General features: G+C 37.2%; 2 protein-coding genes across 2 annotated transcripts in view; one reads left to right on the top strand and one right to left on the bottom strand.

Moving 5' to 3' along the window:
- Window positions 1-22,500, top strand: part of LOC144964350 (uncharacterized) — a gene marked incomplete in the record, with an annotated part of 71,030 nt that overhangs the window by 2,101 nt on the left and 46,429 nt on the right.
- Window positions 1-22,500, bottom strand: part of LOC144963872 (limbin-like) — a 37,466-nt gene that overhangs the window by 9,410 nt on the left and 5,556 nt on the right. The window lies entirely within an intron of this gene.

Raw genomic sequence — 22,500 nt, 5'->3', positions numbered from 1 at the left:
GCACCCGGGATCGATCTTGGTCTCTTTGCGTGTGAAGCGAGTGCTCTATCAACTGAGCTATCGGGACCCTCTAGTTTAATACTTAGCATAATATGTTAAATCTCCATTTTGAAAAATAGATAATGAATATGCCATTTTGATCATAAATCGTTCTATTAGCACAAAATAAAAATCATCATTTAATAATAATAATAATAATAATAATAATAATAATAATAATAATAATAATAATAATAATAATAATAATAATAATAATAATGATAATAATAATAATAATAATAATAATAATAATATATCTTTATTGTCCCCAAAAAAGTGGCAATTTGTCATTTGGTTACACATTTATAACTATACAATATTGACATAGACACACTCACACAAGATGCACACTAGTAACATAGTAGTTGTAAAAAAAAAAAGTTGAACAATAACTACTACAATGATATAACCATAAATATATTCACCAAGCTATAACTACTCAAGTGGCAACTGGAAGAAAAATAAAAATCTGCGCAAGTGTCAATAGGATTCCATAGTCTGATGTCACGTCGGCCCAGTAACGAGCAGCTTGGTTTTAAACAAAAAAAAAATCGGTACTTTTTATTATTCATGCTGGCTAGAACTTTTTCACATATTATCATCTGATCACAAATTATAAAAGTCATGATCAGATTTATAATGTTTTTCTCCTCTGGATACACGTTTATGATCGTCGGAGAATATTTCATAAGGGCATCCACCATTGTTTTAAAAGTTTAGAACCAGTTACTAAGTTACTATGCGTCATTACGAGGGACGTGACGTCACGACTGTTGAAGCCTATTGTGCTAGTGTTACCTATTCCCTGGAAACATACTGCGCAAGTGAGTATCAGTGTGGTCCGACGTGTACATATATACAGGTATGACATCCGAACGCAATAATGAGCCAAATTTAACTCTCTCCTTACCGGCCATTTTCCGAATTTCCCCCCAAAAATTCACACCCAACCGATACAAAAACAGATTTATTTCACTCAAACTCACAATCTGTTTGTTCTTGCTATGCATATTTTTATTTTTGCTAATCGAGTTCTTCAATACAATGTTAATATACTTTAACTATAGCAAGCATTTTTGTTCAAATATTATGATGTAGAAAAAAATTCGAATGACAAAAGTGTTTGCTGCATTGTAACAAATTTGACGATTTTCCTATGAGTGGTAAGGAATGGGTTAACATTGTTGTTATGGACAATATTTTTCCGTCATTTTTGTGTGTGAGGAGATTACCATTAGAACAACGAGCCCGTAATAGATTGGGTTATCTGACTTACACATGTGTACCCACACGTTGGTGTGTTCTGATTCTGACGTCACCCTGTGCTATTAGAATGCGCCAATTATAAAAAAAAATATGCCTTTTGCGCCACGATATCATAAGATATCTTGCCTAGGCATTCCACGAAGGAATATAGATAACTCATCAAACAAGATGTCTGATGTCAACAGGAATCACCCATGTTGTCTAAGTGAGCAAATTGGGGGTTAATAATCTTGCTCAAGGAAAAAATACGAAAGAGCGTGAAGCGGGGCTCGAACCCGGGTCATCCGGATCACAGTGCAATGCCTTAACCACTCGGCCACTTCGCCCCCAATTATATGTATCAATAAATATTGCTTTTACATCGCAATAGATAAATGATTGGTGAAAAAGGGGGGAGGGTGGGGGTGATATTGGTTTACGATCTAAAATTGAAAAACGGGTGTATGATCAACGTAAGCCCCCCCGTATTGATGCTATGCGTCTAGCCAAAAAAAAAAAATAATCACAACATCCGCCAGCACAAAGCTATTTTGTAACCTTGAACGTTTATAGTCTGATTGATATAATTTAGTGAGAACTATTTATAAAAATGACTGGTTCAAAACAATAACAAAGCTGAGTGACGTCAATTTCATTCCTTCTATGTTGGAAGAACTTTTAGATAGGAAGTGAAAAATTGCTCACAATATATTTCAACTGTTAACATTGCATGATACCGTGAATGATATCAAAATCTATGATTCATTCTTGTGGACTAGAATCTGTTTTTTCTTTTCTTTTTGGTTTTACAAACCTGATATCGCAAATTAAAGTCAGAGTTTTAATGCGTGGCGCGTCTTTTTCTCCTTTTTTATCTTCCTCAGCTGTTCCTTAATGCACAGCTGAAAAAAAATTGTATGAGCCTCTGAATCAATTTGTCTTATTTAAAAACATTTTTTTATGAATTTTAAAACAGTGGGAAAGGATTTCGCTTATTACAGCTATATTAAAATCGATAACTGATAAGTATCGGAACTCATAGATGATTTACCGCATCAAAATTATAACTTTTCCACTTATCCATTTTAAAGGAATTTGTTAAAATGGAATGTTCGGTTAATTGAAACTTATATGATGTACATGTAGTATCTGAATATGGAGTAACAAACGGCAATCCTTAACAATCAGATATCTACATTTTACAACTATCAATACACATTACTGATGAATACAAATGAAAGTGAACGAATGCGCTTACAACATTTTTTAAAATTTCAAAACTCTAAAAAATAGGTTATATTTATGCCTAAGAGGATTGACTTGACTTAGATGCCTTTCGCGTCTCGACCGAAAGATCGGGTCGCCTTGGCTGTTTCCAGTATTTCCTGTGTGAGGTGTCTCCAATATTGCCGGTCCTCTGCTAGGGTTCTCAGATTTTCAAGGTCCCCTGCCGTTATGAGACTAATGCTTTGTCCAAGTGTTGTGAGGTTTTTGTTTAGGATCACAGGGAGTGTTGTGATCGGTCTTCCTCTGAAAAGGTTCCCGTGTTTTTGGAAGTATCCCGACATGGCTTGGTTAGCTGGTATGTTTTTGTCCCTGCGTAGTATGTGACCGAAAAGTTGCCATCGTTGTTGTAGAATGTCAAGGGAGATTGGTCTTTCTTTTGTGATCTTATAGAGTGATTCATTTGAGATCTTTTTTCGGTATTTGATGTCCAGTACCCTTCTTAGCTGTGTGCGATGGAAGGCATCCAGATGTTCTTCTTCGGATTTTCTCAACGCCCAAGTGCCGCAGTTTTACAGAAGTACCGGTTTTACAAGAGCACGGTACAGTTTCAGTTTGGTGTTTCTCTTTATTTTGTCACCTCTAATCCATACATTGGTGAGTTTACTGAGTGCGGCGTTTGATAGCTGTTTTCTTCTTTGTACATCCTCGGTGTCTCCAATTAGTGAGCCGACTTTCTTTGTTCTTTTCCATTCCTCTTTGTTCCTCGATATTGTTGTAAATTCGGTTTTATTGGCATTGACTTGGAGGTTATATTTCATGAGGGTATTTTGTATGATGTCTATATTTGCTGGTAGTGATCCAATAAAATCGACATCATCTGCATAGGCGATTTCTCTAGGGATTGCATTCTCAATATGAGTCGTTGGTTTTGGAATGACTTTTCGAACTTCTTTCAGAGCGTGTTCTAAGTATATTGTGAACAGAATCGGGCTCAGACTATCTCCTTGGGGGGTCCCGATGTTACTTTCGAACTGCGTCTGTTTTGTGGCCCCGTATATCCTTGGTTGTATCTTTGTGTTGCTGAGGAGAAATCGGATTATTCGGAGCTCGTCTTCGTCAACTATGTCTGTTAATATCTCCAAAAGTTTTCCTCTGTCGATCGTATCAAAGGCTGCGGACATATCGATTCCGGTTATTGTTATGGATATAAGAGGATTACATAAATTTAATGTAGACTGGTCAAAAATAGAAATTCAATACACTTATGCTATTATTGTGGTTTGCGTAATTGTAGGTTCAAATCAAATTTGAGGCAGAAAATGTCTGTATCATCATCATCGTGATCATCATCATCATCATCATCATCATCATCATCATCATCATCATCATCATCATCATCATCATCATCATCATCATCATCGTCGTCGTCGTGTTCGTTATCGTCAACATCATCATCATCGTCGTCATCATCATCGTCATCATCATCATCATCATCATCATCATCATCATCATCATCATCATCATCATCGTCGTCGTCGTCTTCGTTATCGTCAACATCATCATCATCATCATCATCATCATCATCATCATCATCATCATCATCATCATCATCATCATCATCGTGATCATCATCATCATCATCATCATCATCATCATCATCATCATCATCATCTTTAACTTTAACATCATCATCACCAACATCGCCTCATCCCCATCACCAACAATCCCGTGATCAAGTCACCTAACCCATTAATTCATGGCATTGGCACTGTACTAAACCTTGTACTAACTACCAACAATTATATAGCCAAAGCGCAGTTTGAAGTGGATTAGTCAAAATGTTTCATTTGTCAAGAGATAAAAAATGAAAAATTAGAATACCCAGGTTTGTCAAAGCGGAAAGACTGTGGACAAGGACACCTGACTTTTGTTGAGCGTGTAGCGTAACGTTTTACCATATATGGTGTTAAGACTTTTGACGGATTAGCAAACGAAAGTGACAAGCTCGATTTATCTGACGGAGACCGCTCTGAGGATACAGTGGAGGTACTGAAGCAAAACGGTGCCAAATGGCACAAATCATGTCGCTCTCGATATACGGACACAAGAATCAGAAAGAAGGCTCGCTTTGAAAAAAAAATATTACACCTGAGTACGGTGAGAGAATGTGAGTAAAGAGCCTTTTCCAAGCACTCAGTTATGCACCGAGCGAGGCTCAAATCCAGGACCTTCCGATCCGAAAGCGCGTGTCATACCACTAGACTCCATATATCCGCTCTGTTTATCTCGTTGTGTAACTCTTACAATCATTTTTAGAACACTTCTGAAACTGTATTAGGCATTTACATTTTCTCTTCGTCTTAAGGGGGCTCGCGGGTGCAACTGGGGTCACTTTGGGTGAAAATAATCAATTTTTGGAAGTGACTGTGTTTGATGATCAATTTATTCAATCCTTGTTTCATTTCAACCCATATTTTTGCTGAATGAATAGTTTAAAACAGTAAAAAAAATGCAATTCAAAACCTCTACCCAACTTTATTGGACTCAGAATCTGATAAATATTGCGCTTTTCTCAAAACTGTTAATTCACTCAACCCTAACACCGACTATATCTGTAGTTTACTAAAGTAACTTTTACCCCATGCCTATTTATTACATTTTTATGAGACACATTATAGGCATAACATCAAAGCTATTTTTTTTTTAGGTTTTTGCATGTTAATGACAGTTGAATAAATCTATCTATGTAGATGCTCATTTTTAATACATTTTTTCCAATTTTGAAAAGTAGCAAAAATCTCTAGAATTGAGTGAGTTAAGCTACATAAACATTTTTTGGGACTTGATCATTACACTTTTTAAAATGCTAGAGTTTTAAAATTTGGAACGGAAATAGCTGATATGTTACTATAAATAGCTGGCTACTTTGATTTTGTTTTTGTTGAATAGATTTTGGCCAAAAAATATTTTTTTCTTTAAATATATTTTTTCTTTAAATATTGTCAAATAAGTGAGGAAATTTTATTTACATTAAAACCCCCCAAACATTTTAAAGCCTTTGAAAGTGAATATTTATAAAATTAAATAGCCAGCTATTTACAACTATGCTTAAACTTTACACAATAACATTAAAAATCAAAATCAAAGAATTGATAAAATCGTGGAGTATCAAAAACTTGTTTATTTTCCAAGATGGCCGCCATTTCCATGGCAACGAAGAGATTTTCATTTTTTTTTTTTAACCAAACACTTTTTTACAAGATACCTGATGTAAAAACAATATTAGTTTGATCAAATTGTCCCAATTAAGGATTTTTGTATTTTAAGTTTAAACAATTAATATCACCGTTGGATCGGAAGGTCCTGGGTTTTAGTCCAGCTCTGTGAGGCGCATAGTTGAGTCCTTGGAACAGGCCCTTTACTCACATTATTTCACCGTACTCAGGTGTAAAGCGAGTACACGGCCGTTTATAACGTTGTGTCTCTGTCCGAAAAAAAAATAATTTCGCCTCACAGGCGTTATGTCTCGTCTGATAATTTAAGTGTTGTTTTTGCCTGGGTAAAACGAAGTCCCAGGTTTGAAAGTTTTGATCAAGACGAGGGATATTTCGGATCGGATGGTCCTGTGTGGGTTCGAGCCTCGCTCGGCGCATAGCTAAATCCTTGAAGAAGGCTCTTTACTCACATTATCTCACCGTACTCAGGTGTAAAATGATTACCTGCCCGTTAACAGCGCTGTCTATGTCCGAAAAAAATTGCAACATCGCCTAACAGGCGTCATATCCCGTCCTAAATGTTAAATGTTGCTGTTGGCTAGGGAACCATTGTAAAGCGCTTTGAGCACGTTTAGTGGATTTGTGCTATATAAAAAGCTAAAAAAAAAAAAAAATCTCATTTCAAATAATGGCAACAGTTTAATTATTTTACGATCAATCTTCCACAGTCACGTTCATAACTTCTTGACCTCAACACCCCAGTATTTTTGAAAACAACAATCATCTAATTCGATAATATAGGGGTATGAGGTAATATAAAACTATTACTACTATTCCATTGTTTCGAAATGTGATAAGTTCCTCAAGTGTATAGATAGTATGCGCTTGGCTAAGAAGCTCACAACATTGCCATCCGAAAGTTTAACGGACCAACACACAAAACTATGTGTAACCTTGAACGTTTTATAGTCTGGTCAATACAGTTGAGTGAGAATTACTCATAAACGCGGATGGCAAAAAACAATAACAAAGACCCGAGTGACGTCATGTTCGAACTATCTATAGATAGTATGTGCTTGACTAAGAAGCTCACAACATTGCCATCCGTACAAACTCATAAAACTACGTGTAACCATGAACTTTTATAGTTTTTAATACAGTTTAATGAGAAGTACTCATAAACGTGGGTGGCAAAAAAACAATAACAAAGACCCGAGTGAAATCAACTTCATTCTATCTATAATAATAATGTTAAAACACCTTCTTTGCCGGGAAAAGTGTGAGAGAAAAAGGGGAGTGTGAGAATGAAACACACGCAAGGCGTTGTCTCAAAAAACAAATCAGAACTTGTGTAAATTTGAGCCTTGTCTCAAAACAAATCAGAACTTGTGTAAATTTGAACCTTGTCTCAAAACAAATCAGAACTTGTGTAAATTTGAGCCTTGTCTCAAAACAAATCAGAACTTGTGTAAAATTTGAACCTTGTCTCAAAACAAATCAGAACTTGTGTAAAATTTGAACCTTGTCTCAAAACAAATCAGAACTTGTGTAAAATTTGAACCTTGTCTCAAAACAAAAATCAGAACTTGTGTAAAATTTGAGCCTTAGAGTACCGATGTGAGGTCTTGATTTTCCCCAGTGATTTTAAAAATATTTTTATATCATATTTTATATCAGTCATTTTGAAATGTCTTTGTGTGTCGCTTGGCTTAAAACAAAACAATGCAAAACAAAACTAACAAGAAGAAAACCCACAAACAAAAACAAACAAAAATATAGAAAAAAATAATATAACAACTCACTCACTCACTCTATCCCATGACCGGTTGGTCGTCGGGGGGACTCTCGGGATGCAGACTTCACAGTACGATTCAATAGTCTGATGTCACACCTCCCGGCAACGGCGGCCATCTTGGTTCTAAACAAAGAAAATCATTCCTTTTTATTTTTCATGCTGGCTAGACCTTTTCATATGCCTTGTGATCAGAATGTGTAAAAGTCAAAACATGATCAAATGTATGTATTTTTTTTCCTCTGGATACCGTTTATGCTCGCCGGAGAAATATTCATACGGGCGTCCGCCATTGTTCCGATAGTTTAGAGCCAGTGTTGCTAAGTTACCATGCTTCATTAGGAAGGAAGTGACGTTACGACTATTGAATCCTATTCGATGACACTCACCACGGTCTTGGGCCTTCTTCATTAGATTGTTCCACGTCAATCCTGTCCAGTCTTTAATGTTATCCTGCCACACTTTCCTCTGCCTTCCTTCTACTGTGCCCTGCAATATTGTCTTGCATAAGCTTTCGTGTCTTACGAGGTGAAATATCACACCCCCCCCCCTTAAAAGTAAACAAAACAAATAACAACAAACAAACTAAAATCTGAAACAAAACAAAACAAAAAGGCCAAAATATCCCACAAAAACAACAACGCCCCCCCCCAAAGACCCCAACAAAAACACACATCGAACCCCCCCCCCCCTCCCCCATATACAACACAGAATTGACCATGATATGCCAGACATTTTAGAGTCTGACTCACAAATGTATCGATTTGGTTTTTCCAAGTGGGTCTAATAAATGCGTTGCTCTTTTAATATTTCTTCATGACAATAGGATTCAATAGTCTGATGTCACGTCCGCCGAGCAACCAGCAGTTTGGTTCTAAACAAAGAAAATCGATACTTTTTATTTTTCAGGCTGGTTAAAACTTTTTCACATGTCATGTGATCAGAATGTATAAAAGTCAAAACATGATCAGATTTATGTTTTTCTCCTCTGGATACACTTTTATGCTCGCCGGAGAAGTATTTCATGAGGGCGGTGATGGAGATAATGACGTCCGCTATTGTTCCGATAGTTTAGAACCAGTTACTATACGTCATAACGAGGGAAATGACGTCACGACGGTTGAACCGTAGCCATCGTTATGTTATAGCCTGATACTGAAATCCAAAAGGACTGGCAGTTTGACGTCATTATTTGGTTTTTGCACCGCCTAGTGAGTTGTCGTTAGTAGAGCTCATGGAAACAAGTTATTTCATTGGTTGAACTATGAATACAACTCACGATTTGTTTTCTTTTGTGGCAAAAGACTGGAATTTTGACGTCATTTTTTGGTCAGTATCAGGCCATAACTTTACGAAGGCCACGGTTGAACCCTATAGATAGTTCGAAGATGACGTCACTCAGGTCTTTGTTATTGTTTTTTGCTATCCGCGTTTATGAGTAATACTCACTAAACTGTATGTTTAAGGTTGCACATAGTTTTGTGTGTTTGTCCGTTATACTTCCGGATGGCAATGTTATGAGCTTCTTAGCCAAGCGCATACTATCTATTAGTAACGAAATGCCAAAGGCCTTCGTGTTATTCTTACTAGTTAGCACACGAAGCCAAAGGCCAATAATCTTAATAACAACAACAATGGAATTTATTTATATTGCGCCTGAACAATACAATATAGCTCAAGGCGCACAATATAGACGCAAAGAAGATGACGTCACTCGGGTCTTTGTTATTGCTTTTTGCCATCCGCGTTCATGAGTAATTCTCAGTAAACGCTATTAACCAGACTAAAAACGTTCATTGTTACGTAGAATTTTGTGTGTTGGTCCGTTATACTTCCGGAAGGCAATGGTGTGAACTTCTTAGCCAAGCGCATACTATCAATATGTGGAAAATAGAGATTCTATTAAAAATTAGACCTACCGCTTTAAAAAAGTAATAAACAAAAATCAATATAACAGCTTTGTCACTTCTCTGCCGTCGTTCTGTTTTTTTTTTGTTTTGTTTTAGTACCGTGCATTTTTTGTTTTCGTTTTTTTTTATAGTTGTTGGCTGAAGAAGGATTTTGAGCCCGAAACGTGTCGTATTCGGTATTTTGTTATTTTTTTGAAGTTGTTATATTCGTTTTTGTTTATTACTTTTTACAGTTCACATCTTCTAGCAGCCTAGTATCAGTTTGCACATTATCCCTTTTATTTGGAGTGCCACAAGGCTCTGTTCTTGGCCCTGTCCTTTTTACTGTATATATGCAGCCCCTTTCTAGTGTGATATCTAGATTCAATCTGAGTTATCATTTTTATGCAGATGATACGCAAATATATGATTCAGCACCCCTTAGTAATTTACAGTTCTTAATACAACAAATTTCGAGCTGTTTTAATGAGATTAAATCTTGGATGTACCACAATAAGTTAAAATTAAATGATAGTAAAACTGAGATTTCAATGTGTGGAAGGCCGAGTATCCTTAAACAGGCAAATAAATCACCTATTACTCTCGGAAATAGCACAATAGAATTTTCAAATAAAGCAAAAAACATTGGCGTCATCATTGATAAAGATCTTTCCATGACAAGCCACGTGAATAACACCATACAATCTATGTACATAGAAATGAAAAAAATAAGCAAAATTCGTAATTTAATACCGAAGCATATAACAGAACTTTTAATTAATTCCCTGGTTTTATCTAAATTGGACTATTGTAACTCCCTTTGGGCGAATTTAGCTAAAGCAAAAATTAGCAAACTTCAGGTTGCTCAAAATAACGCTGCCAGCCTCATTGTACGCAATAACAAAAAATATCCGTCAGCAACTCTTCTTCTCCGTGAGTTACATTGGCTTCCTGTGGAAAAAAGAGTTGCCTATAAGATTTGTACTGTTGTCTACAAATCCCTGAGCACGAACAGTCCCTCCTATATTAAAGACCTTCTAAACATATATGTCCCCAATAGAAACTTGAGGTCAAGCAATGACCAATCAATCCTTGTCAAACCTAAGCCATTGCGTAAAATAGGTGAACAGTCTTTTCAATTTTCGGCCCCCCCATTTTTGGAACTCTCTCCCATCACACGTGAGATGCTCGGATTCGTTGACAACGTTCAAATCTCGCTTAAAGTTTTATCTTTTTACGTCATAATGTTGCAATATTATTTTCATATTTTGTTGTTGTTAAATTGAATTCGTATCACGTTTCCTTCACACTTGTCTCACTGTAATGTTTTGTTTTATATCACTGTAAAGCGCTTAGAGCCTGTGACAACGGGGTAAAGCTCTATATAAATGCCATTTATTATTATTCTTATTATTATTATTATTTGGCTTTGATTTAAATTGGACTTGTTTAATGTGAGATGTTTTACAGTATCGTTGTATTGACGTATTGCGATTATCCAAAAAACGCTCAAAACATCCGCCAGCCGTATAGATAGTTCGAAGATGATGTCACTCAGGTCTTTGTTATTGTTTTTTGCCATCCGCGTTTATGAGTAATGCTCACTGAACTGTATTAACCCGACTATAGATAGAATGCGCTTGGCCAAGGAGTTCACAACATTGCCATCCGGAAGTATAACGGACCAACACACAAACTCTGTGTAACCATGCACTTTTATAGTCTGGTTAATACAGTTTAGTGAGAACAACTCACAAACGCGGATGGCAAAAACAATAACAAAGGCCTGAGTAACGTCATCTTCGAACTATCTATAAACGTTCATGGATACACACAGTTTTGTGTGTTGGTCCGTTAAACTTCCGGATGACAATGTTATGAGCTTCTTAGCCAAGCGCATACTATCTATATATAGATAGAATGCGCTTGGCCAAGGAGTTCACAACATTGCCATATCGGAAGTATAATAATAATAATAATAATGCTGAAAACTTATATAGCGCTATAACTCCGAGACACCAGACTCTAAGCGCTTAAATTACAAATTACTTTGGCTGAAACATACTCATTCACACACACAAGCACACACACACATACACACACACACACAACACAACACACAACACAAACCAAACCTATCTTGCTTTTCATACCATCTACTAAAATCGAAACAAATATGTTTTAAGCGAACGTTTAAAAATAGACAAAGATTCTTCTTCACGAATGCTCTGCGGTAAGGCGTTCCAAATAGAGGGTCCGAAATGAGAAAAGGATCTCATTCCAGCATTTTTCCGAATTCGAGGGACAACTAGTTTTGTGGAATCACTGGCCGAACGTAAGGGGCGGGGTTTTGAATATCTTTCAATTAGTTCTGAAAAGTAGGAAGGGGCAGTACCTTCAAGACAACGATACACTAAAACACAAGCTTTGAATTTAATTCTTTTCCCAACAGGCAGCCAATGCAGGTCATGAAGTAGAGGTCCGGCAGAGTCGCACCTACGCTTCATGAATACTAGTCTGGCAGCGCTGTTTTGGACAATCTGAAGACGTTTCAGATTGTATTGCGAAACGCCAAACAACAGAGCATTACAATAATCCAATTTCGATAGTACGAGGGACACAACCAGGTGCTTGGTCACATCCTCAGATATGAACCGTCTAATGGAAGCAATCTTTTTTAGTTGGAAAAAGAGAGATCTAACCAAATTATTAACCTGATGCTCCATTGATAGTCCAGAGTCTAAGAACGTGCCAAGGTTTTTCACTTTGTCAACAATTTGAATAGAGGCATCCCCCAACTTCAAATCTGTTTCACTTTTCCACTTCCTGTTCCCCACATACAGCACCTCCGTCTTATCATCATTCAGTTTCAGTCTGTTCTCATTCATCCATTTCTTAACACTTTGGATACAATTTTTACTATTGGCTGATACTTCTTGTAAATTTATCGTATTGGAAACGCAGTACAATTGCGTATCATCAGCGTATTGATGGTAAGACAGACCAAAACTTCTGATGATTTTAGACAGAGGGCCAACGTACAAAACAAAAAGAACGGGTCCAAGTACTGAACCCTGGGGAACCCCACAATCAAGAAAGATTTCCTCCGATCTATATTCATCCACCGTAATAATCTGTTTAAGATTAAACAAATATGACCTAAACCAATCAAGCGCTGCACCAGACACGCCATAAGTAATTTCAAGACGTTTGAGAAGAAGATTGTGATCAATAGTATCAAAAGCAGACGATAGGTCAAGCAAATTCAGCAAAGAACATGAACCATTGTCTATAACAGAGAGGAGATCATTAACAACCCTAACAAGTGCGGTTTCCGTCGAATGATGTTGCCTATAAGCAGGCTGAAATTTTTCTTCAAGACAATTATTTTTAAGATGAGACAGTAATTGTTTCAAAACAAGCTTTTCTAAGATCTTAGAGAGAAAAGGAAGATTAGAGACAGGGCGATAGTTTTTTAAGTTTTCTTTATCGAGATAAGGTTTTTTCAAAAGGGGTTTGACATGAGCAACTTTGTAAATGTCTGGTACAGCACCTGACTGCAACGAATTATTAACAATACATGTAAATGGTGTTAAAATTACATCAATGCATTTTTTTTAAATGGCAGTATTTAAGGGGTCTAAATCACAACTTTTAGTCGGAGACGACATAATGCAATCACATAAGTCAGCTTCAGTAATCATTGAAAAATGTGTTAACGAATCACCATGAAATGTGTCAAATGTTGTATGGATCGATTCAGACGACAGTTCTTTCCTGATGGCATCCGTTTTTTCTTTAAAATATTGACCAAAGCGAGTTGGTAGATCTGCACGATCGATTAAAGATGGGAGAGCTGGTTGCGTCTGTTGTCCCAGCAGTTCCTTGGTCAAGGCAAAGAATTGTCTCGAACGTCCCACGTTTTTGAGCCTTTCTTCATAGAATTTCTTTTTGGCCCTGAAATTGACGGCTTTTGCATCATTTCTAGCCGCGATGTATCACTTCTTATCGACAGCATCTCTGGACTTGAGCCATTTTCTTTCTGCCCGCCTCCTGGCTAATCCATTCAATTTTATTTCGGTATTATACCAGGGTGCTTGACGTCTCACTTTTACTGCTCTAGTTGTTAAGGGAGCATGCTTGTCCACCGTACCAACAATTGACTCGTGGAGACCATTCGCATCATGTTTATTTTTAACGTTATGGTCAAGGTCTTGTTTAAAAATGTTCATGTTTATATTCTTCAAATTACGAGATGTTATCATCTTTTTTACTTCGTGCTTCATTGGAAATAAAACGCAAAACACAATTAAATGATGGTCAGAGATTAATTTATCAATATTTGAGACAGGTGAAGAGAGAGAATGTTCAATGCAATGTTCAAGTATAACGGACCAACACACAAACTCTGTGTAACCATGAACTTTTATAGTCTGGTTAATACAGTTTAGTGAGAACAACTCACAAACGCGGATGGCAAAAACAATAACAAAGGCCTGAGTGACGTCATCTGCATACTATCTATAGATAGAATGCGCTTGGCCAAGGAGTTCACAACATTGCCATCCGGAAGTATAACGGACCAACACACAAACTCTGTGTAACCGTGAACTTTTATAGTCTGGTTAATACAGTTTAGTGAGAACAACTCACAAACGCGGATGGCAAAAACAATAACAAAGGCCTGAGTGACGTCATCTGCATACTATCTATAGATAGTATGCTCTTGGCTGAGAAGCTCATAACATTGCCATCCGGAAGTATAACCGACCAACACATAAAACAGTGTGTATCCATGTACCTTTATAGTCGGGTTAATACAGTTCAGTGAACATTACTCATAAACGCGGATGGCAAAAACAATAATAAAGACCTGAGTGACGTCATCTGCATACTATCTATAACCGTGGCCATCGTGAACGTATTGCCTGACACGGACCAAAAAATGACGTCAAAATGCCAGTCGTTTGCCACAAAAGAAAACAAATCGTGAGTTGTATTCAATAGTTCAACCAATGAAATAACTTGTTTCCATGAGCTCTACTAACGACAACTCACTAGACGCTACGCAAACCTAAAAATGACGTCAAACTGCCAGTCCTAGAGGATTCTTGTGTCATGCTATAATAAATGTTAACGATGGCTACGATATAACGCAGCAACACACAAAACTAAAGATAGAACGAAGATGACGTCACTCAGGTCTTTGTTAATGTTTTTTTTGCCATACGCGTTTATAAGCAATTCTCACTTAACTGTATTAACCAGACGTTCAAGGCGACAGATAGTTTTTGTGTGTTGGTCCGTTATTCTTCCGGATGGCAGTGTTGTGAGCTTCTTGGCCTAGTGCATTCAATCTACATGTAACTATGCACGTTTATAGTCCGATTGATACAATTTAGTGAGAACTACTCGTATAAATGGCTGGCTAAAAACAACAACAAAGTGCTGAGTGACGTCAATTTCGTTCTATCTATCCATGATTCTCTGTAAATCCCACAGAGAGATGATTTTACTTCACGCAGGGGTGAAGCTATTGCTCGGGGTAATTAGTCACATTGCAAAATGTGCTCAAATTGATCCACAGAGTGAAAAGTGTTCACAGTTTTTGAGCTATCCAATATCGCAATACTCTTCAACAGTCGTAACGTCACTTCCTTCCTAATGACGCATGGTAACACTGGCTCTAAACTATCGGAACAATGGCGGACGCCCGTATGAAATATTTCTCTGGCGAGCATAAAAGCGTTTCCAGAGGAAAAAACCCCCATAAATTTGATCATGTTTTAACTTTTACACATTCTGATCACAAGGCATATGAAAAGGGAATGAAAAGTTCTAGCCAGCATGAAGAATAAAAAGTAATGATTTTCTTTGTTTAGAACCAATTTGACCGCTGTTGCTGGGCGACGTGTCATCAGACTATGAATCGAATTGGTCATTTTGTTCAGTTTGACACATGTGTATGTTTAAAACTTTCATAAACAAAGCAGCGTGTTTATATTTATTAAGAAATATCCAATCGTTAGACAGCAACATACCATAATATGATCGATGACTCGGTTGGACGAAAACATAGTTTTCTGTGTTGGTTCTATTGATCAAGAGGTACAACAGTGGATATTTTACTTAGACACATACCATCGATAGTAAAATATGTGTAGTTTCCTACGAGTATGTTAACCAATCACTACCATTATGACGACTGTCCGAGAGGCGTGGTTATCTATGTGTCTATGCCTCGAGCTTTTTCAGATCCTTGATTGTATGAAGTTTTGATTTGGTACTTTGTAATCTTGCTATAGATAGTATGCGCTTGGCTAAGAAGCTCATAACATTGCCATCCGGAAGTATAACCGACCAACACATAAAACTGTGTGTATCCATGAACGTTTATAGTTGGGTTAATACAGTTCAGTGAGCATTACTCATAAACGCGGATGTCAAAAAACAATAACAAAGACCTGAGTGACGTCATCTTCGAACTATCTGTAGGTCCATACTATCTTTTTATTTTTTTATTTTTTCTCGATGGCTCCTTTTAGGAGTATTTAAGAAAAGAAAGAAAAGAACTCGTTATCATAGCGCTATTTTCAAGGTGTCTATTATATGTCTTATCTAAGATGGGTTTAAAACATTTCTATCTGGCCTTGATGATTACGAAGGATAATACGTTTTCGTTTGTTTTTTGTTTGTTTGTTGTTTTTTTTTTGTAGATTTTTTTAGTTGGAAATTATTATGAGGAATTTGATATTTAAGACTGGATTGTGTTTTATTGAACGTATTCTCGCTTTCCAAGCGTCAATGTAACACACGAGCCATAAATATACAGGAAGACTGGATTCGCTAGTGTCCTATTAATCAGCAAACTGTCGTACTCTTGAAAAATCACGTATTCAAAAATAAAAATTAACCTGGGACTTCGCGAACTTTTTGCCAAAATTGGATTCAATAGTCTGTCACGTCGCCCAGCAATGGCGGCCATCGTGGTTCTAAACAAAGAAAATCTGTACTTTTTATTCTTCATGCTGGCTAGAACTTTTCATATGTCTTGTGATCAGAATGTGTAAAAGTCAAAACATGATCAGATTTATAATGTTTTTTTTTCCTTCTAGATACGCTTTAATGCTCGTCGGAGAAATATTTCATAAGGGCGTCCGCCATTGTTCCGATAGTTTAGAGCCAGTTACTAAGTTACCATGCGTCATTACGAGGGAAGTGACGTTGCGACTGTTGAAGCGTATTGAGGGTCGTTTAAATGGATCAATATTTGAAGGACGAGTTTTCTGGCCGAAGTTTTAAATACAAGCTCCTCCAGACTGCGAGAGTTAATCGGTAAAGGTAAATTAAGGCAGTTTTCCACAGTGTTTCTGGCATTTTTACCCCCCTCCCCCCCCTTCTTCCCATAAAAAAAAAAAGAAACAAGAAAGAAAGAAAACGTTTAGAAGACATTTGCCTATCAAATTAACATGCGATAAAATTTCATAACCTTTCATTACCTTAAGAAGAAATTGTTACAATAATATTATTATGGCTGTTTTCTGCCCGTAGAAATAAAAAATAATATATTACTTCGAAACGCTAATTCGTCTAAAAGGCACTGGCGAAGTGCTGTTCAATGAAAGTAGTTATTATCATTTGCCTGGCTTTCACAGTCAATGTCCTTTTCCCCTCCCTCCTGTTCCTGACAATAATATTACAGTTGCTGTATTTTGACCAATCAATAAGCAGACCATATTATATTTGTCGACAGACAACATGAAGTCTATTCTTGTCCCTTGATACAACTACCAGGCAATTACTTGCACAAAGGATAATTACAAATCCTACTCCTCTGAACAAGTGTGTATGAAAGGTACCAGACAATCAACAAAGAAAAAATACAAGAAAAAAACAAACTATCCCCCCAAAAAATCAGTCAACATCGACTGGGGATCGAACCTCGATGGGATGGAGCAGTCACGAAAACAGCGCTCAGATAGACACAGCCGCGGGGTAATCACAATAGGGGAAGACCACTGGAAACTTGGAGAAGATCGGTGGAGAGAGATATGACATCCTTCGGTTGGACCTGGGGTGAGGCGTAGCCATCGTTATGTTATAGATAGAATGCGCTTGGCCAAGGAGTTCACAACATTGCCATCCGGAAGTATAACGGACCAACACACAAACACTGTGTAACCATGAACGTTTATAGTCTCGTTAATACAGTTTAGTGAGAACAACTCACAAACGCGGATGGCAAAAACAATAATAAAGGCCTGAGTGACGTCATCTGCATACTATCTATAGCCCGATACTGAAATCCAAAACGACTGGCAGTTTGACGTCATTATTTGGTTTTTGCACCTCCTAGTGAGTTGTCGTTAGTAGAGCTCATGGAAACAAGTTATTTCATTGGTTGAACAATTGAATACAACTCACGATTTGTTTTCTTTTGTGGCAAAAGACTGGCATTTTGACGTCATTTTTTGGTCAGTGTCAGGCCATAACTTTACGATGGCCACGGGTGAGGTCCGGAAGCTGACAGAAGACAGAAGTCACTGGCGTTCCTTACTCTCGACCTTATGTGTTTTTGAAACAACAAAGAGGAGTAAGAAAGTAAGTCTGGGTTCCAGCCCAGCTCTGAGCGGCACATAGTTGAGTCCTTGGAAAAGGCTCTTCACTCACATTCTGTCACTGTAATCAGGTGTAAAATAAATACCTGGCCGTTAACAGTGTTGTCTTTGTCAGGAAAAAAGGTAATATCGCTTAATTGGCATCATGTCTCGTCCTACATGTTAAGAGTTGTTGTTGGCTAGGGACCCATCGAAAAGGCCCTTAGCACGTTTAGCAGATATTGCGCTATATATGTTCAAGCATATATCTCATAACTGTCCTTTATAAAGCTTACTAAAAATTAACATTTTGAAAATTTACCAAATGGGTCCAGGACGATGTGCAATGGACGTGATCTATGTTAACTTTCCATGTGCTCGAGGTCATTGGTCACATCGCAAAATGTGCTCAAAGTGACCCACTAGGGAAAAGTGTTCACATCTTTTAAAATATCTAACATCACGATTGGTCATTTGATTCAGCTTGGCACATGGGTATGTTTATAACATTTGTAAACAAAGCAGCGTGTTTACATTTGTTAAGAAATATCCAATCGTTGGACAACAACAAATCATGTAATTGATGACTTGGTTGGACGAAAACACGAATATAGATCGCTCCCATTTTTTGATAACCCAAGTTTTTATGAGATCATTGTTGTCATGGAAATAATCTCAAAACCAAGGGATAATATTGTCTATTATAACAATGTTAAATGAACCCCATAACTGCATTCGGTTAACAGACCTGCTAACATTATGTTCTCAAGATTTTTGGTTTGCGCGCTCACAGCCCCTCTGTCCATTTAGAGGTAGATGCGCTGTATAGATAGTATGCACTTGGCCAAGAAGTTCACAACATTGCCACCCGGAAGTATAACGGACCAACACACAAAGCTCTGTGTAACCATGAACGTTTATAGTCTGGTTTAGTGAGAAGTGCTCATAAACGCGGATGGCAAAAACCAATAACAAAGACTCGAGTGACGTAAGCAGTGACATTGGTTGGTGTAAACATAGCGAACTTCACAGGTTTTACTATCGATGGTTTGTGTCTAAGTGAAATACACACTGTTCTACAGTTTGATCAATAGCACCAACACAGAAATCTATGTGTAAACTTAACGTTTTTAATAGTTTGATCAAGAAACCGTGTCATAACTGGTCACCCATCTGGCGGTATAGATAGTATGCGCTTGGCTCAGAAGCTCATAACATTGCCATCCGGAAGTATAACGGACCAACACACAAAACTGTGTATCCATGAACGTTTATAGTCAGGTTAATACACTTCAGTGAGCATTACTCATGAACGCGGATGGCAAAAAACAATAACAAAGACCTGAGTGACGTCATCTTCGAACTATGTATAGACAGGTAGATAACCACGCCTCTCAGACAATCGTCATAATGTAAACGATGGCAGTGATTGGTAGACACAGCAAACTACACAGGTTTTACTATCGATGGAATGTGTTTAAGTAAAATAACCACTGTTAAACCGCTTGATCAGTAGAACTAACACAGAAAACTATGTGTAAATTTAAACGTTTATTATCTAATCGAGAAAAGCGTGTGATAACTAGTCACCCATTTGGGGTATAAAACCAATAACAATGATCAGTGATTGGTCGATTTCATTCACGTTTCTGTTTATAAACAAGCAACTATGTTTGTCCAAGCACGTGTGAAGGTCGATCACAAATTCCATGTTTTGATTAGTCAAAAATCTACTGGTTAATGGGAGCGATCTATAGATAGTATGCGCTTGGCCAAGGAGTTCACAACATTGCCATCCGGAAGTATAACAGACCAACACACAAACTCTGTGTAACCATGAACTTTTATAGTCTGGTTAATACAGTTTAGTGAGAACAACTCACAAACGCGGATGGCAAAAACAATAACAAAGGCCTGAGTGACGTCATCTGCATACTATCTATATATGTATGCGCTTGGCTGAGAAGCTCATAACATTGCCATCCGGAAGTATAACGGACCAACACACAAACTGTGTGTATCCATGAACGTTTATAGTTAGGTTAATACAGTTCAGTGAGCATTACTCATAAACGCGGATGGCAAAAAACAATAACAGAGACCTGAGTTACTTCATCTTCGAACTATCTATATTCATGTTTTCGTCCAACCAAGTCATCAATCACATGATTTGTTGCTGTCTAACGATTGGACATTTCTTAACAAATGTAAACACGCTGCTTTTCTTTTACAAATGTTATAAACATACCCATGTGTCAAGCTGAATTAAATGACAAATCGTGATGTTAGATATTTAAAAAGCTGTGAACAGTTTTCACTAAGTGGGTCACTTTGAGAACATTTTTCAATGTGACCAATGACCTCGAGCACATGGAAAGTTAATATAGATCATGCCCATTCCAAACTCAACTCATAATATAATACAGGGTAATTCAAAATGAATAGATAGTATGCGCTTGGCTAAGGAGCTCAAAACATTGCCATCCGGAAGAATAACGGACCAACACACAAAACTTTGTGTAACCATGAACGTTTATTGTCAGGCTAATACGGTTTAGTGAGAATTACTCATAAACGCGGATGGCAAAAAAAAAAAAAAAAAAAAAAAAAAAAAAAAAAAAAAAAAAAAAAAGAAAAAAAAACAAAAAAAAAAAGACATGAGTGACGACAACTTCGAACTATCGATAGATAGTTCGAAGATGACGTCACTCTGGTCTTTGTTATTGTTTTTTGCCATCCGCGTTTACGAGTAATGCTCACTGAACAGTATTAACCTGACTATAAACGGTCATGGATATACACAGTTTTGTGTGTTGGTCCATTATACTTCCGGATGGCAATGTTATGAGCTTCTTAGCCAAGGACATACTATCTATACCTCAAGTTATGATTTCCTGTTTTATCAATGTTCAATGTGGCCACCACCGGCATTCAACATCAAGCCGATAACCATAAATAAAATAAGTAAAATTCCCTTTATTCATCCCATAGGGGAAATTTGTCTCTTGGGCGTATTCCAAGGGAAGACTGGAATAACCCAGGCGTCAGTCGCAGTGCTGCGCAGCAAATTGAGCTCGGGCGAAGTGACTTGCCCAAGGCCACACAGCGCCGCGGCGGGTGATCAAACTCGGTGCCTTCCGGGTACGAAGCAAAATGATCCAACCAAATAAATCAACCAATCCAAATGCGGTAAATTGGTTAGGTAAAAATGAAAGTAGGACGAATGGTCTCAGTCACTTCCGCCTTTAGAACTTTCTGGTGAGGTATTCATACATTCCCCGTACGATACATGCACCCCCCCCCCCCTAAAACGCCCCATATTCAAATGCCGGTAATTTTTTTCAGAAAATGTTCGAAGGTATTCAACAAAACCGCAAGTAAGTTTCACGATGAAAAATTGAAATTTCTCGCCCATCAATCTTAAGCCCTACTACTACTACTACTACTACTACTATTACTACTACTACTACTACTACTACTACTACTACTACTACTACTACTACTACTACTACTACTACTAACTACTACTACTACTAACTACTACTACTACTACTACTACTACTACTACTACTACTACTACTATCTACTACTACTTACTACTACTACTACTACTACTACTACACTACTACTACTACTACTACTACTACTACTACTACTACTACTACTACTCTACTATACTACTACTACTAACACTACTACTACTATATTACTACTAACTACTACTACTACTACTACTACACTACTACTACATTACTACTACTACTACTACTACTAACTAACTACTACTACTACTATTACACACAACGACACTACTACTACTACTACTACTACTACTACTACTACTACTACTACTACTACTACTACTACTATACTACTTACTACTACATACTACTACTACTACTACTACTACTACTACTACTACTACTACTACTACTACTACTACTACTACTACTACTACTACACTACTACTACTACTACTACTACTACTAATACACTACTACTACTACTACTACTACTACTACTACTACTACTACTACTACTACACTACTACTATACTATACTACTACTACTACTACTACTACTACTACTACTACTACTACTCTACTACTACTACTACTAACACTATACTACTTACTACTACTACTACTACTACTACTACTAACTACTACTACTACTACTTACTACTAACATACATACACTACTACTACTACTACTACTACTACTACTACTACTACTACTACTACTACTACATACTACAACTGAACTACTTACTACTTACTACTACTACTACTACTACAACTACTACTACTACTACTAACTACTACTACTACTACTAACTACTACTACTAACTACTACACTACTACTACTACTACTACTACTACTACTACTACACTACTACTACACTACTACTAACTACTACTACTACTACTACTACTACTACTACTACTACTACTAACACTACACTACTAACAACTACTACTACTACTACTACTAC

The sequence above is a fragment of the Berghia stephanieae genome, chromosome 2, assembly GCF_034508935.2.
Source record: "Berghia stephanieae isolate SIO BIC M18660-M18661 chromosome 2, UCSD_Bste_1.3, whole genome shotgun sequence".
In the NCBI taxonomy this organism is placed as follows: domain Eukaryota; kingdom Metazoa; phylum Mollusca; class Gastropoda; order Nudibranchia; family Aeolidiidae; genus Berghia; species Berghia stephanieae.
This window is presented reverse-complemented; position numbering and strand designations above follow the sequence as displayed.